General features: G+C 40.1%; 1 protein-coding gene and 1 non-coding gene across 2 annotated transcripts in view; both read left to right on the top strand.

The window, feature by feature from the left end:
- LIPC (lipase C, hepatic type) overlaps nt 1-17063 on the top strand; it is a 175933-nt gene that overhangs the window by 88365 nt on the left and 70505 nt on the right. The window lies entirely within an intron of this gene.
- On the top strand, nt 9645-9751 carry LOC111752882 (U6 spliceosomal RNA). The gene has a single exon (XR_002787778.1). It is a non-coding gene; the product is annotated as a U6 spliceosomal RNA (small nuclear RNA).

Below are 17063 nucleotides of genomic sequence, written 5' to 3'. Positions count from 1 at the left end.
GATGGCGCAGGACTGGGCAGTGTTTCGTTCTGTGGAGCACATGGTGGCTATGAGTCAGAACCAACTCGATGGCACCTAACAACAACAACAACATAGAAGACAAACTGACTTGACTTAGCTCATTATTAAAATATAAATGAGATCATCCTTGTTCTTAGCTCATTATTAAAGTATAAATGGGATCATCCTTGTTCTTGGAGTGTCATCATCATCTTCATACCAGTCATACAACATATTGATGTTTAAATTACTTCTCTGAATCAGGGTAAGTACCCAAAAAAGTATTGGTACTTGCCTTACTCTGAGTAAACAAAGGGGTTCACTAAAGTTGCCGCTCCTAAAGCAAAGGTAGGTGGCTACCAGAGCTCAGCTTCTGTGCTGGGATGCAGAAAGGGCAATTGGCCAACAACTTTAGAATCCATGCTCCACCTGGCATTGCCACCCTAGCATCAAATTAAGCCAATCACCACAAGGCAATAGATGGCCAGGTCCAGTTGCTTTCATGACAAGTGACCTGAACAAAGGGTTTGAGAGTGACAGTAGTGGTTAGTGGTCATGTGGGAGTGGAGAAGTCCTTACCCCTCATACCTTGATGAAATATAAAAGACCTTTCCTAGATCGTTCTTTGCCTTTTCCATAGGCACATCCCTACCACCTTTATCAGAATTGAGTGAAATTAATGCATGAAATAGGAACATTTGAGTGTATCGACTTTCCCCAACTATAGTTGTAAGGACTGAGAGAGAGCCCTTCAAGGCTGAAGTTATTTCCAATGAGATTCTCATTGGCCCCAGAGTCTCTGATGCCTTTTTCTCCCCAGCCCATGTGTAAAGAGCCACTCATAGGGCCTTGGCCCTGGTCCTTCACACTGGGTTTTTTAACCCTTCCCTCTTGCTACTTTTTCTAACCACTCTTCTGTGTGCTTCATCTGTTCTAGACCAGCCTCTTTTGAGTACGAGTTGTAGCCTGTGCACCGTCTTCCACAGCAGTCCAGGGCATTTGTACCCAGTCCTGTATCAAAGCAGACCTTGTACAGCAACACTGGTAGCAACTGCTCAAAGGACCAAGTGAAACAAAACAAAGAGGAAATGGAGGGAATGGTGGGGGGGGCACATTATCAGAAACCTTTCTTTGTTTTGTTCTCAAATCTACAAGTTCTCCTCAACGTTTTCGGGGAGACAGATCAGTCCACTGCTAATGGTTCAGATAGAATGTCATTGATTGCCGTGGAGTTGGCGCAGATAGACTAGCATCCATCAAATTCACGAGCTTGACTTCATTCCAGATGATGAGCCACTTTCTCCATTCTAATTCCAGCGCTGGCCCAAGTCTTCCAGAATGTCCATTGATTCCCAGTAGATATTCCACAAATCTCAGGTTTTTCCAGCACAGAGTGGCTGGAAAAGCAATAGCTTGTGGAATCAAGCAGACTCATGTTACAAAAGTATCACCTGAAGTCTTCTTAAAACCAAACAATAGTTTAGCTTAACTAGTAAAGAATGTCTGCCTTGAGCATTATGCTTTTTTAAGAACTATCTTTGTGGGATCGAAGTGACAACAGCAACTCGAAAGATTAGATAAGAACCATAGGGGACCCTGACTTAATGTTAATGGCGGAGGAAAAACTCAGAAAAGGAGGGCGAGAAGGCTATGCAACTTGAATGTAGTCAATGTCACTGAACTGTACACATGGAAATGGTTGACTTGGTATACGTTTACTGTGTATATTCTCAACAACAACAAAATAAATTTAAAAAAAAGAAGACGATGATTCAGGTTAGAATCCTAGATCCACGGCCAGCTAGTTATGGGCAAGCTATTCTTTCTGAGTCTCAATTTCCCCATTTGTAAATTGAAGCTGTTCTACTTAATCCAGGGGTTGCTACGAGGATTAAGTAAGCATGTACCGAGTGCCTCACACCTAATAGGTATTCACTAAATATACTTGTCTATTCCTTTCCTTCAAAATTCATTTCCCATCACCCTGGGTGAAGTTTTTCTAAAGTATAATAGCAATCCTAACTCTTGCCAGTTCATCAGCAAGCAAGACCCTCTCTGTAGTCTGAGTGCTTGGCCGTATCATTTCCATGGCTGCAGCTCTGTCTCCTAACAGTCCCACATTTACACTGCTTGGTGACCATGATCAGGCATCATCCTGCCACTGTCACCAGTGATGTCATGGTCCCTGTTTAGAAATGGAAAAGTGGTGTCCGAAAGCATTTCATAACATGACTGTGAGGATTCTATCAGTGGGAACCTATCATCATATTTACCAGTCAAATTCTTGGTCCTCACAATTGACATCACCAATTAAATGAATTTCAGAACAAAGGAGTTTTTAGAAACATCAGAAGTTATTTGTATACTGTTTTATTTCCATCAGGCATTAGTCAATTCCACAGTTAGTAAAGTGTAGAGTTACAATAACTCCTCTGTTCATTTGACATGTGTTTATTGGCAACCTTCTGTGTGCCAACATTGTGCTAGGTGCTGGGTACACACGGCAGACACTGACAAGGACCAGGTTCCCTGATGGAGGAAACAGATGCTTCTCATCAATTCTAAGACACAAACTTGTTCATCTTTAATACCTCTGAAGTTGGAATATATCTTACAACGACGCTCTTGGCTGGTCTGTGGCTATGATAATTGTCATGCCTGAGCCTGTACAAGCCTGGTCATATTGTCATCACTTCAATTGGGTTATGTGCAGGTTTGGTACTTCAGGGGTTGAGCTTAATTGTCAGTTAAAATGTTTTCTCAAAGAATAGTCTGGGATTTGTACGCAAAAAGGCATGGAGCCAGCAGTAAGGCAGACATTTGATATCATCATTGGAGGAGTTACTGCCATCCCTTGTTTTCTTTCAAAGTAACAACCATGTGTTATAGGAAAGATAATTGCAACCTATGAAGCTCTGTTACTGATGCGTGTGCAGAAGGAATGCCATCACGCAGTAGGCAAAGCCACCAGCAGTAGGAGAAACTGCCAAACCCTTAAAATAGATGAAAGACATCTCAAAACAGTGAGAGGCTGCTGTAGCCCATCCATGCATGACAGACTATCATTAAGGTATGCCACAGTGTAATGTGTAGCTGTAGGATTTGTTGGTTTGTTTGTTTCTCTTTCAGTGGCATATAAAACAATGGTGCATCATACTAGCCATGGCAGATTAGAGTCAGTGAAACACTATAATCCACAAGTAAACAAAATATAAAACAAAGTAATTAGAGACCCTGAGTATTATAAAAGAGTAAAGAAGATACTGTGATGGGGAATAACAGGAGAATCTAATTTATAGAGAAACGTTAGGGAAAGCCCCCATGAGGAGGTGTCATGTCTGCAGATTCTTGAAGGCAGAGGGCCTGAGGCAAGAAAGAGTTGGTGTATTCAGAGACCTGAGAGGATTTTATCTCTAGTTATAAAGCCCTGGTCTGCTCAGAACAGACATCACAATATCACAAGCCAGTCTTTCTACAAAGAAGCCTGACACATTAGTAAATGTTATAATAAAAATAATTTCCTAGAGATAAAAAAAAATTTTATTTCTCATTCTGATAAACACCAAAAAAAAAGAAAAACCAGGAGGCGGGGCCAAGATGGCAGAGTAGTCAGATGCTTCCTGTGGTCCCTCTTACAACAAAGACCCGAAAAACAAGTGAATAAATTATATATGACAATCTAGGAGCCCTTAATATCAAAGGCAAAGTTGAGGAATTGGACTGAGTGGCAGGGGTAGAAGAGATGGTTCAGAAGCAGCAAGGAGCTGCCAGACCTGACCCAGTGGGAACCGGCACCCCACACGCCGGATTGGCTGATGCAAGCATGGTGAGGCAAGCCCTGGAATTTGAGACGCGTTTTCCAAATCAGGAGAGACCAAGCAGCAGAGGGTCTGCTCAACCCTCCAGAACCAGTGAGAAGTGGCCCGCAAAAGGCAAAAGATAAGTACGTGCATATAACCTACCACGAAGATCAAAAAACACCCTGTTTGGGAAGAACCTCTCTCCCTGCTTCCTTCCCGCTCTGCACTGGGTCCCAGGCCCGCTTCGTGATTGCAGATTACCACTTACCCTGGGCCAGGAATAGGGCCTGTAACTTGCCCTGAACCATTCTCCCGGCTTGGAAGATGGAAAAAATTAACAAATGGGAAAAAATAATTTGCCAGCTCCCTTAAGCCAGGAACTCAGAGCAGATACATCTCCTTTGCCTAGGCACAGGCATAAGGGGTCCACGGACTTTGAATGCCTTTCATCCCTGCATAGACCTGTGTGGGCCCATTTCAACAGCATAGGCCCTCATTAGCACAGTACAACAGGGTATATACCTGAAGCCTAACTTCACTGTACCAGCTATGTGGTGGAGTGGCAGGTTCATAATATTTGACACTGCTCTGCCCATTAAGCAGGGTCCTCACGTACCCACATCAGAGGCCTGAGGACTGGTGTCTCCACCCATGCCACCTAGCCACCTGCAACAGGGGTTCAAGAATAAGTGCTGCGTCCCAGTCCTTACAGCCAACAGTATTGGGTAGCCATAGTCCAACTGCAAAACACACCCACCTATGCATTCTAGAGAACAGGGACATACTTTCCTCCCAGGCACTCAGGGGCAGCTGTCAGCCCCCCATCTTGCTCAGCACATGACCCCCTACTGTAGCCAGATATCTGTGCCTACTCCAATCACCCCTGCCTGTCTAGGACTGTCAGTAAGAGCCTGCACTACACACTTGATGATCAACTATCTGGACACCTGAGCTGAATCCATACAAGAAAAGTGAACGAATGCATGGGCTCAAATACCTAGTAACAGCTCTAAACACCTGGTGACAGACATTAGAGCTTCAAAGCCACCAATAATCAAACTAGCTCACATGAGCAGCCTATTTGGGCATATCAAAACAAAACAAGAAGCTAGGACACCATAAGCAAACATAAAATAAATAAATACAATAGCTTGTTGATGGCTTGGAGACAACAGTCAATATCAAATCACATAAAGAAGTAGACCATGATGGCTTCAGCAAGCTCCCAAAACAAAGAATCAAGAAATCTTCTGGATGAAGAGAACTTCCTGGAATGACCAGAGTTAAAATACAAAAGATTAATATACAGGACTCTTCAAAGGATCAGGCAAAATGCAGACAAGCCAAGGAGCACACAGACAAACCAACAGAGGAACTTAAGAAGATTAGAGAAGACCATAATGACGAATTTAATAGGCTGCAAGAATCCATAGAGAGACAGCAAACAGATAACCAGAAGATTAACAATAAAACTTCAGAATTGGACAACTCAACTGAAAGTCATAGGAGCAGAATTGAGGCAATGGAAGTCAGAATTAGTGAGATTGAAGATAAAGCACTTGACATCAGCATACTTAAGGAAAAATCAGGTAAAAACATTTTAGAAATGAGTAAACCCTAAGAATTATGTGGGATTCTATCAAGAGGAATAACCTACAAATGACTGGATTACCAGAACGGGGGGGAGGGGGGAGGGGGTGGATAATAGAAAATACAGAGAGAATTGTTGAAGATTTGTCAGCAGAAAACTTCCCTGATATCATGAAAGATGAGAAGATCTCTATCCAAGATGCGCATTGAACCCCACACAAGGTAGATCCCAGAAGAAAGTCACCAAAACATATAATTAAACTTGCCAAAACCAAAGATAAAGAGAGAATTTTAAGAGAGGCTAGGGATGAATGGAAAGTCATCTACAAAGGAGAATCAATAAGACTAAACTCAGAGTACTCAGCAGAATCTATGCAGGCAAGAAGGCAACAGGAGGACATATATAAAGACTTGAAGGAAAAAAATTGCCAGCCAAGAATTATATATCCAGCAAAACTGTGTCTCAGATATGGCGAAATTAGTATATTTCCAGATAAACAGAAGTTTAGGGAATTTGCAAAAGCCAAACCAAAATTACAAGAAATACTAAAGGAGGTCCTCCAGCTAAAAAATCAGAAACTAGAACACAGGACAGAGCAACCAGATGTCAACCCAGATAGAGAAATCACAAAAATAAATCAAAGCGAAAACACTCAAAATAGGGTAACAAAGACATCATTATGTAAAAGATGACAATGTTAAAACCAAAAAGAGGGACTAAAAAATGATGTCATAGATCTTTCATATGGAGAGGAAGTCAAGGTGATATAAAGAAATAAAAGATTGGTTTAAACATAGAAAAATAGGGGTAAATATCAAGGTAACCACAAAGGAAACTAACAATCCTACACATCAAAATAAGAAACAAGAAAAACATAAAGACTCACCAAATACAAAAGCAATAAGAATGAAAAAGAGGAAAATAAAATACATAAAGAAAAACGACTCAGCGCAGAAAATTAAGTGGAACACGGCAACTATCAACAACACACACAAAAAAAAATACATCAGAATGACAGCACTACACTCATAAAAAAAACACTCATACCTATGAATAATTACGCTGAATATAAATGGACTAAATGCACCAATAAAGACACAGAGAATGACAAAATGGATAAAAAAAAAAGATCCATCTCTATGCTGCCTACAAGAGACACACCTTAGACTTAAAGATACAAAACAAAACTCAAAAGATGGGAGAAATATATCAAGCAAACAACAGTCAAAAAAGAGCAGTAGTGGCAATATTAATTTCTGACAAAATCCACCACAAAGGATAAGGAAAGACACTACATAATGATTAAAGAGTCAATAAACCAGGAGGACATAACCATAATAAATATTTACACACCCAACAACAGGGCTCGAAAATACATAAAACAAACTCTAACAGCATTGAAGAGACAGACAGCTCCACAATAATAGCAGGAAACTTCAGCACACCACTTTCAGTGAAGGACAGAACATCCAGAAAGAAACTCAATAAAGACACGGAAGATCTAAATGCCCCAATCACCAATTTGATCTCATAGACATATACAAAACACTCCACCCAACAGCAGCCAAGTATAGCTTCTTTCCCAATGCACATGGACCATTCTCTAGAATAGACCACATATTAGGCCACAAAGCAAGCCTTAACAGAATCCAAAGCATCAAAATATTACAAAGCATCTTTTCTGACCTTAAAGGCATAAAAGTAGAGATCAATAACAGAAAAAGCAAGCAAAAAAAAATCAAAAGCATGGAAACTGAACAATACCTTGCTCAAAAACTACTGGGTTATAGAAGAAATTAAGAACGGAATAAAGAAATTCATAGAATCAAATAAGAATGAACACACATCCTACCAGAATGTTTGGGACACAGCAAAAGCATTACTCAGAGGTCAATTTATAAATGCACACATCCAAAAAGAAGAAAGGGCCAAAATCACAGCATTAACCTTACAACTCGAACAAACAGAGAGCAGAAAAAGAAGCCCTCGGGCACCAGAAGAAACCAATAATAAAAATTAGAGCAGAATTAAATGAAATAGAGAATAGAAAAACAATTAAAAGTTAACAAGACCAAAAGCTGATATTTTGAAAAGATTAACAAAATCAATAAACAATTGGCCAAACTGACAAAGGAAAACCAGGAGACAAAGTAAATAACTTGAATAAGAAATGAGATGGCTGATATCACAACAGACCCAACTGAAATTAAAAGAATCATAACAGAATACTATGAAAAAATGTGCTCTAACAAATTTGAAAACCTAGAGGAAACGGACAAATTTCTAGAAACACACTACCTACCTAAACTAACACAAACAGAGGTAGAACGACTAAATAAAGCTAAAACAAGAGATTGAAAAAGTATTTTTAAAAATCCCAACAAAAAAAAAAAAAGCCCTGGCCCTGATAGCTTCACTGGAGAATTCTACCAAACTTTCAAAGAAGAGTTAACAACACCATTACTAAAGGTATTTCAGAGCATACAAAAGGATGGAATACTCCCAAACTCATTCTTTCAAGCCAGCATAACCCTGATACTAAAACCAGTAAAGACACTACAAAAAAAAAAAAATACAGACCAATGTCCCTCATGAATTTAGGCACAAAAATCCTCAACAAAATTCTAGTGAATAGATTTCAACAACATATCAAAAAAATAATTCACCATGATCAAGTGGGATTCATACCAGGTATGTAGGGATGGCTCAACATTAGAAAAACGATCAACATAATTCATCACATAAATAAAACAAAAGACAAGAACCACATGATCTTATCAATTGATGCAGGAAAGGCATTTGACAAAGTCCAACATCCATTCATGATAAAAACTCTCAGCAAAATATGAAGAGACGGGAAAGTCTTCAATATAATAAAGGGCATTTATACAAAGACAACAGCCAACATCATCCTAAATGGACAGCCTAAAAGCATTCCCTTTGAGAATGGAAGCCAGACAAGGAAGCCCATGATCACCATTCTTATTCAACATTGTGCTGGAAGTCCTAGCCAGAGCAATTAGGCTAGAAAAAGAAATAAGGGCATCCAAATCAGTAAAGAAGAAGTAAAAGTATCTTAGCTCTCTTTGCAGATGATATGATCTTATATACAGAAAATTCCAAAGAATCCACAAGAAAACTACTGGAACTAATAGAAGATTTCAACGAATTACCAGGATACAAAATAAACATACAAAAATCACTTGGATTCCTCTACACCAACAAAAAGAACATTTGAAGAGGGAATCACCAAATCAATACCATTTACAGTAGCCCCCAAGAAGATATAATACTTAGGAATAAATCTTACCAGAGGCATCAAAGACCTATACAAAGAAAACTACAAGACACTACTGCAAGAAACCAAAAGAGACCTACATAAGTGGAAAAACATACCTTGCTCATAGATAGGAAGACTCAACATTGTGAAAATGTCTGTTGCACCCAGAGCAATCTATAGATACAATGCAATCCTGATCCAAATTCCAATGGCATTTTTTAATGAGATGGAGAAACAAATCACCAACTTCATATTTAAGAACTTATTACACTGCCACGGTAGTCAAAACAGCCTTGTACTGGTACAACAACAGATACATAGACCAATGTAGCAGAACTGAGAACGCAGATGTAAATTCATCCACTTATGAGCATTTGACAAAGGCCCAAAGTTCGTGAATTGGGGAAAAGACAGTCTCTTTAACAAATGGTGCTGGCGTAACTGGATGTCCATCAGCAAAAAAAATGAAACACGATCCATACTTAGCACCATGCACAAAAACTAACTCAAAATGGATCAAAGACCTAAATATAAGATCTAAAATGATAAAGATCATGGAAGAAAAAATAGGGTCAATGCTAGCAGCCCTAATACATGGCATAAACAGTACACAAAACATTACTGACAATTGCACAAACACCAAAAGAGAAACTAGACAACTGGGGGGGAAAAAAAAACTGGAAGCTCCTAAAAATCAAACACTTATGCTTATTCAAAGACTTCACCAAAAGGGTAAAGACGACCCACAGACTGGGAAAAAATTTTGGCTACAACAAATCCAATCAGGGTCTAATCTCTAAAATCTACAAGATACTGCAAATCTTCAACAACAAAAAGACAACCCAAATAAAAAAAATGGGCAAAGATATGAACAGGCCCTTTACCAAAGAAGACATTCAGGAGGCTAACAGATACATGAGGAAATGCTCACAATCATTAGCCATTAGAGAAATGCAAATCAAAACTACAATGAGTGCTCGCTTCAGCAGCACATATACTAAAATTGGAACAATACAGAGAAGATTAGCATTGCCCCTGCTCAAGGATGACATGCAAATTCATGAAGCATTCCATATTTTTAGGAATCCTCAAGAAAACTGCTGAAGCTAATAGAAGAGTTCAGCAGAGTATCAGGATACAAGATAAACATACAAAAATCAGTTGGATTCCTCTATACTAACAAAAAGAACATCGAAGAGGAAATCACCAAATCAATGCCATTTACAGTAGCCCCCAAGAAGATAAAATACTTAGGAATAAATCTTACCAGAGATATAAAAGACTTATACAAAGAAAATTACAGTATACTTCTGCAAGAAACCAAAAGAGACTTATATAAGTGGAAAAACATGCCTTGCTCTTGGATAGAAAGACTTAACATTATAAAAATGTCTATTCTACCAAAAGCAATCTATACATTTAATGCAATTCTGATCCAAATCCCAAAGACATTCTTTAATGAGATGGAGAAACAAATCACCAACTTCATATGGAAGGGAAAGAAGCCCTGGATAAATACGGCATTACTGAAAAAGAAGAACAAAGTGGGAGGCCTTACTTTACCTGATTTTAGAACCTATTATACCGCCGCAGTAGTCGAAACAGCCTGGTACTGGTACAACAACAGATACATGGACCAATGGAACAGAAATGAGAATCCAGACATAAATCCATCCACATATCAGCAATTGATATTTGACAAAGGACGCAAAACAGTTAAATGGGGGAAAAGACAGTCTTTTTAACAAATGGTGCTGGCATAACTGGATGTCCATCTGCAAAAAAATGAAAGAAGACCCATACCTCACTCCATGCACAAAAACTAACTCAAAATGGATCGAAGACCTAAATACAAAATCCAAAACAATAAATATCATGGAAGAAAAAATAGGGACAACATCAGGAGCCCCAATACAAGGCATAAAGAGTATACAAAACATTATTAAGAATGCAAAAGAAAAACTAGATAACTGGGAGCTCCTAAAAATCAAACGCCTATGCTCATCCAAAAACCCACTCCACCTCATCCAAAGACTTCACCAAAAGAGTAAGAAGACTACCTACAGACTAGGAAAAAGTTTTTAGCTATGACATTTCCCATCAGTGCCTCGTCTCTAAAATCTACATGATACTGCAAAACCCTAACTACAAAAAGACAAATAACCCTATTAAAAAATGGGTAAAAGATAGGAATAGACACTTCACTAAAGAAGACATTTAGGTAGCTAACAGATACATGAGGAAATGTTCACGATCATTAGCCATTAGAGAAATGCAGATCAAAGCTACAATGAGATTCCACCTCACTCCAACAAGGCTGGCATTAATCCAAAAAACACAAAATAATAAATGTTGGAGAGACTGGAACACTTATACACTGCTGGTGGGAATGTAAAATGGTACAACTACTTTGGAAATCAATTTGTTGCTTCCTTAAAAAGCTAGAAATAGAAATAACATATGATCCAGCAATCTCACTTCTCGGAATATACCCTAGAGAAATAAGAGCCTTTACACGAACAGATATATGCACACCCATGTTTATTGCAGCACTGTTTATAATAGCAAAAAGATGGAAGGAACCAAGGTGCCCATCAAGGGATGAATGGATAAATAAATTATGGTATATTCACACAATGGAATACTACGCATCGATAAAGAACAGTGAGGAATCTGTGAAACATTTCATAACATGGAGGAACCTGGAAGGCATTATGCTGAGTGAAATGAGTCACTTGCAAAAGGACAAATATTGTATAAGACCACTATTATAAGAACTTGAGAAATAGTTTAAACTGAGAAGAAAATATTCTTTTGTGGTTACAAGAGAGGGGAGGGAGGGAGAGTGGGAGAGGGGTATTCACTAATTAGATAGTAGATAAGTACTACTTTAGGCGAAGGGAAAGACAACACAGAATACAGGGGAGGTCAGCACAACTGGACTAAACCAAAAGCAAAGAAGTTTCTGGAATAAACTGAATGTTTCGAATGTCAGTGTAGCAGGGGCAGGGGCTTGGGGACCATGGTTTCAGGGGACATCTAAGTCAATTGGCATAATAAAATCTATTAAGAAAACATTCTGCATCCCACTTTGAAGAGTGGCATCTGGGGTCTTCAATGCTAGCAAGCAGCCATCTAAGATGCATCAATTGGTCTCAACCCACCTGGATCAAAGAAGAATGAAAAACACAATGTAATTACAAGCCCAAGAGACAGAAAGGGCCACAGGAACCAGAGACTACATCATCCTGAGACCAGAAGAACTAGATGGTGCCTGGCTACAATCGATGACTGCCCTGACAGGGAACACAACAGAGAACCCCTGAGGCAGCAGGAGAGCAGTGGGATGCAGACCCCAAATTCTCATAAAAAGACCAGACTTAATGGTCTGACTGAGACTAGAAGGACCCCGGTGGTCATGGCCCCCAGACCTTCTGTTGGCCCAGGACAGGAACCATTCCCGAAGCCAACTGTTCAGACATGGTTTGGACTGGACAATGGGTTGGAGAGGGATGCTGGTGAGGAGTGAGCTTCTTGGATCAGGTGGACACTTGAGACTACGTTGGCATCTCCCGCCTGGAGGGGAGATGAGAGGGTGGAGGGGGTTAGAGGCTGGCAAAATGGACGGGAAAAGAGAGAGTGGAGGGAGAGAGCGGGCTATCTCATTAGGGGGAGAGTAATTGGGAGTATGCAGCAACGTGTATATATGTATATAACTTGATTTGTAAACTTTCACTTAAAGCACAATAAATATTATATATATAAAAAAAAAAACTACAATGAGATACCATCTCACAAAAAAAAACCATTCCCATGTAGTCAATTCTGACTCATAGGGACCCTACAGGACAGGGTAGAATTGCCCCATAGGGTTTCCAAGGAACAGCTGGTGGATTTGAACTGTCAACCTTTCGGGTAGCAGCCATTGCTCTTAACCACTGCACCACCAGGGCTCCATTCTGATAAATACGTGGGGCCAAGTGTGTCCCAATTATTCTGGTTAAGGCAATGCCCGTTTGCATCACCAGGCACAAAGAAATTCAATAGTAAATAATCCCACCGGGAGAAAATGATTACCCGATTCAGGCAGAGTAGAGCCCTTCTCTGCCCTCTTTGACTAAAGTGTTTTATTCGCTGAAGTTGCTCTGTGCCCTTACCGTGGTACCCTTACAAATACACATTTTGCAGGAATGGCATAACCCAAAACATCAAACCCAGTGCCCTCGAGTTGATTCCAACTCATAGCGACCCTATAGGACAGAGTAGAACTGCCCCACAGAGTTTCCAAGGAGCGCCTGGCAGATTCGAACTGCCCCACAGAGTTTCCAAGGAGCGCCTGGCAGATTCGAACTGCCGACCCTTTGGTTAGCAGCTGTAGCACTTAACCACTACAACACCAGGGTTTCCAGGAATTTGCATAAGTTCCTTTAAATCAGTGACAGTTTTGACCAGGAGGCTTAAATGAGTTTAGAAGCAAATTAACCCTAAGCTTGCCAGTATGCTTGTCAATAAACTAGCTAATTTCCCATTGCAAAGTGGTCTGCTCTATCAGTTTACTTAGATGTGAACACTTAGATGGTCCCCGCCCAGGATGAGATTCTCATGGCTGATTCTTTTACAAGGGGGTAGACTTCCTCTCCCAGATAGCAATAACAGCCACTCCACATGAGCTGCTAGAGTTTCTGGAGTAGATTTTATACACATTATGTCACATCAGGAGTCCCTGGGTGGTAAAAATGGCTAACCCATTTGCTTCTAACTGGAAGTTTGGTGGCTTGAGTCCACTCAGAGTTGCCTCGAAAGAGAGGTCTGGCAATCTACTTCTGAAAAATTAGCCATTGAAAACCCCATGGAGTTATGCACATTTTTGGTACTATTCTAGTCTGACACACACGGGGTTGCCATGCATCAAAATCAACTCAACAGCAACTGGCTTGGTTTTTTGTGTCTTTCTCATGTCATCCTCACGACTTCTCTGTGATGCAGGTACGAAGTCCGGTTGACAAACTGAACTCAGGCAGGATAAGGTGACTCAGCTGGCCACAGCCAAGTCTAAACAAAGCCCAACTCCAGCTCTTTTTTATTTCCTTAGGCAGGTCATGTGAGCTCAAAAGTAAGAGGGTTGCCAGATAAAATACAGGATGTCCAGTTAAATCCAAATTTCAGATAAACAATTAATAATTTTTTTTAGTATAAGTAGGTCCTTTCATGGGACATACTCAGATTTAAAAAAAAAATTGTTCATTGTTTATCTGAAATTCAAATTTAACTGGACATTCTGTATTTTATTTGCTAAACCTAGTAAACCGATCAGTTCAATATATGTGGGCTTTTCTTCCTTCTCACCATTCTCCATGTTTGGATCAGTCTATCTATTGACCATTTCTCTCTTTCTCTTCCAGTCAAATTTCTTCTAAGTTGGGAATCCTTTACCTGGGCTCCATGAAACTGGTGGGTGGGTGTTGATGGATAAAATTCAGGGAAGTTCATGAACTTGGATGGGAATAATTCTCTCTTCACTAGCCTCTGACTGAAATTTAACGTATCTTCCCATTACAAATGTAGGCAATAAAGCATGCTAAGATCACATTACAGTTGTTGCAGGTATCTCAGACTAACTTTTAAACTCTCATCACTACTTCAAACGCATGGTAGTTATCAGATCAGCCACTAAAAAAAAAAAAACCCACTGCCGGGGAGTCAGTTCTGACTCATAGTGACCCTATAGGACAAAGTAGAACTGCCTCATAGGGTTTCCAGGGAGTGGCTGGTGGATTCAAACTGCCGACCCTTTGGTTAGCAGCTCAGCTCATAATCACTGCACCACCAGGTCTCCAGATCTGCCACTAGATCTCATTTAATGCATGATGCAGTTGAGATTCCCCAGGAAGCAGATGCTGAGACAGAGTTTAGTGTGCAAGATGTTTACTAGGGAATGTCCTTCAGATCCACACCTGCACAAGGGAAGACGGAAGCAGGAGGGCAGAGACAGAAGTTGGGTCACAGCCTCAGCCAATCCCATGACAAGCTCTGGACCTGGAGTACCTGTCATCCACACCAGGGGATGCCAGCTGACCTAGCTGAGGCAGCTCTTGGTAGCTGAAGGTGTCTGCTGCCCAGCACTCTCAACACCTGGGCAGCATGTCCTTCCCTGGGCATGCATCACCAAGATGCACCAAGATGGCGCATCACAAAGAACACCTCAATAAAGGAACTCTTTCACTTTATATCTATCCATCCATCCCTCCCTCCCTCCCTCCCTCCATCCATCTCCTCTCTCTCTATACACACACACACACACACACACACACACATTTCAACATCAGTGGTTTCATTTGCAGCCCTATGTATTTTATTTTATCCATTCCCTTACGTGAAAGCTCGAAGTCTGTAGAGATGACTATGCTAAGAGCAGCTTTAGGGTAAACGGATGTACTTGTTTCTGCCCTTTAGCCCACAAGGCAGAGCCAAACTCAGAGGCCCAAAGGCCACGGACAACTGTCCTGAAACTCGGCAAAGAGCTACGCATCGCTGAATAATGTACATTTCAGAGAGAGAGGATGAGGGTAGCTCCACCTCCCTTCCAAATATACTTTAGAATACATACTGTGGCACACACAATGCCTCATTTCAGCATCTCAACAACCGCACCTGCCTGGAAGGCATTACAGTTAGGTTTATTATACCGATGAGGAGACTGGGGCTCAAGTAGATTAAGAGACTTCCCGCAAGGTCACTCAGCGAATGCATGGAAACATCGAAACTAGAATCCAGTACTCCTGACTCCAAATTCTGTGTTTTCTACTGCACCACATGAAACGGGGCAAAATATGAATTAAATGATCATTTACAATCATATGTAAGACCAGCAGGTTTCCAGCTGAGGTGTCTCAGCTATTGATCCAACTCAAAGGCGTCTCACAGTCGAGCCCAAGGCTCTCACCTGGTTCATTTTTAATCCCTGGGCTCCACCTGGGGAGGGAGTGCCGGTAAAAAGAGAATAACAAATCCTCAAAATGCAAGGCCCTAACTTAAGACAATTTAAGTGATAACTCATTCCATCATATCTACCATGGGGCTCTTCAGAGATCATAGCAGACACTCAGAAACAAGAAACGTGTTACTATATCCTCGAAGGTTAGATCTCATACAGGTTCTCACAGGAGAGCTGTAGATGTGGCTGACTTGTGTCAGGTGGGCAGGGGACATAGGGACCCAGTGTGTCCAGAAGAACAAGAGCACCTGGTTGTTTGTTTACATGAATAAAGGCTTCCTTGGTGCTAATCTACAAATGAAACATGTACTAAGAACTTTTAAAAGCTCAAGTCATTTGATCTAGTCATTCCACTACCAGGAATTCATTCGAAGGTACCCATCTGAGATGTAGAGAAAGGTCTGTGAAGAGGATTGCATCACAGTATTTTTTATATTTGAAAAAAAATAGAAATGGATACAACATAAATCGCAACAGTAGAGAGTTGGACGAATCATTCTGGTACAAACTCACATTGGTCTACGTGGTCATTATACCAAGTATTATGGGGAAATGTCCAAACCAAAACATTAAGTAAAAAATTCAGGACTCTAAATTGTGTGTATATATATATATATATATATATATATATATATATATATATATATATATATATATATATATGTCATAGGTATAATTGCAAATGTGTCATATGTATCCCCACTGCCATCGAGTTGATTCTGACTCTTAGTGACCCTATAGGACAGAGTAGAACTGCCCCATAGAGTTTCCAAGGAGCGCCTGTCAGATTTGAACTGCCGACCTCTTGGTTAGCAGCTGTAGCACTTAACCACTACGCCACCACAGTATCCATCATATGTATAATTACAAACATATCATATATATAATTAGAAACACGCCGTGTGTATAATTACAAACACAACATAAGTATAATGACAAACACATCATATGTATAATTATAAACACGTCATATATATAATTATTAACATGTAATATATGTACCAATACACACATTTATACAAATATATGTATCTGCAGACATATATTTTAAAAACTAGAAAGAAACCAAAATATAATGATTATCTATTATTACAGGGCTGCACCACCTCAACACAAGAGCACTATCACTATACATATATGGAGCCCTGGTGGGTCAGTGGTTAAGCACTATGGCTGCAACCAAAATGTCGGCAGTTCGAATTCACCTTGAAAACCCTATGGGGCAGTTCTACTCTGTCCTATAGGGTCACTATGGGTTGGAATTGACTCGATGGCAATAGGTTTTGGTTTTGCAGGTAATTTGAGCTATTTTTCTTTATACTTTCAGTATTTTTCCTTTTTTAAGATTTTTAAAACAAAATTTATACCTTTCTCAATTAAATAACAGTTTGGTTTTAG

Source organism: Loxodonta africana, chromosome 13, assembly GCF_030014295.1.
Source record: "Loxodonta africana isolate mLoxAfr1 chromosome 13, mLoxAfr1.hap2, whole genome shotgun sequence".
Lineage (NCBI taxonomy): Eukaryota > Metazoa > Chordata > Mammalia > Proboscidea > Elephantidae > Loxodonta > Loxodonta africana.
This window is presented reverse-complemented; position numbering and strand designations above follow the sequence as displayed.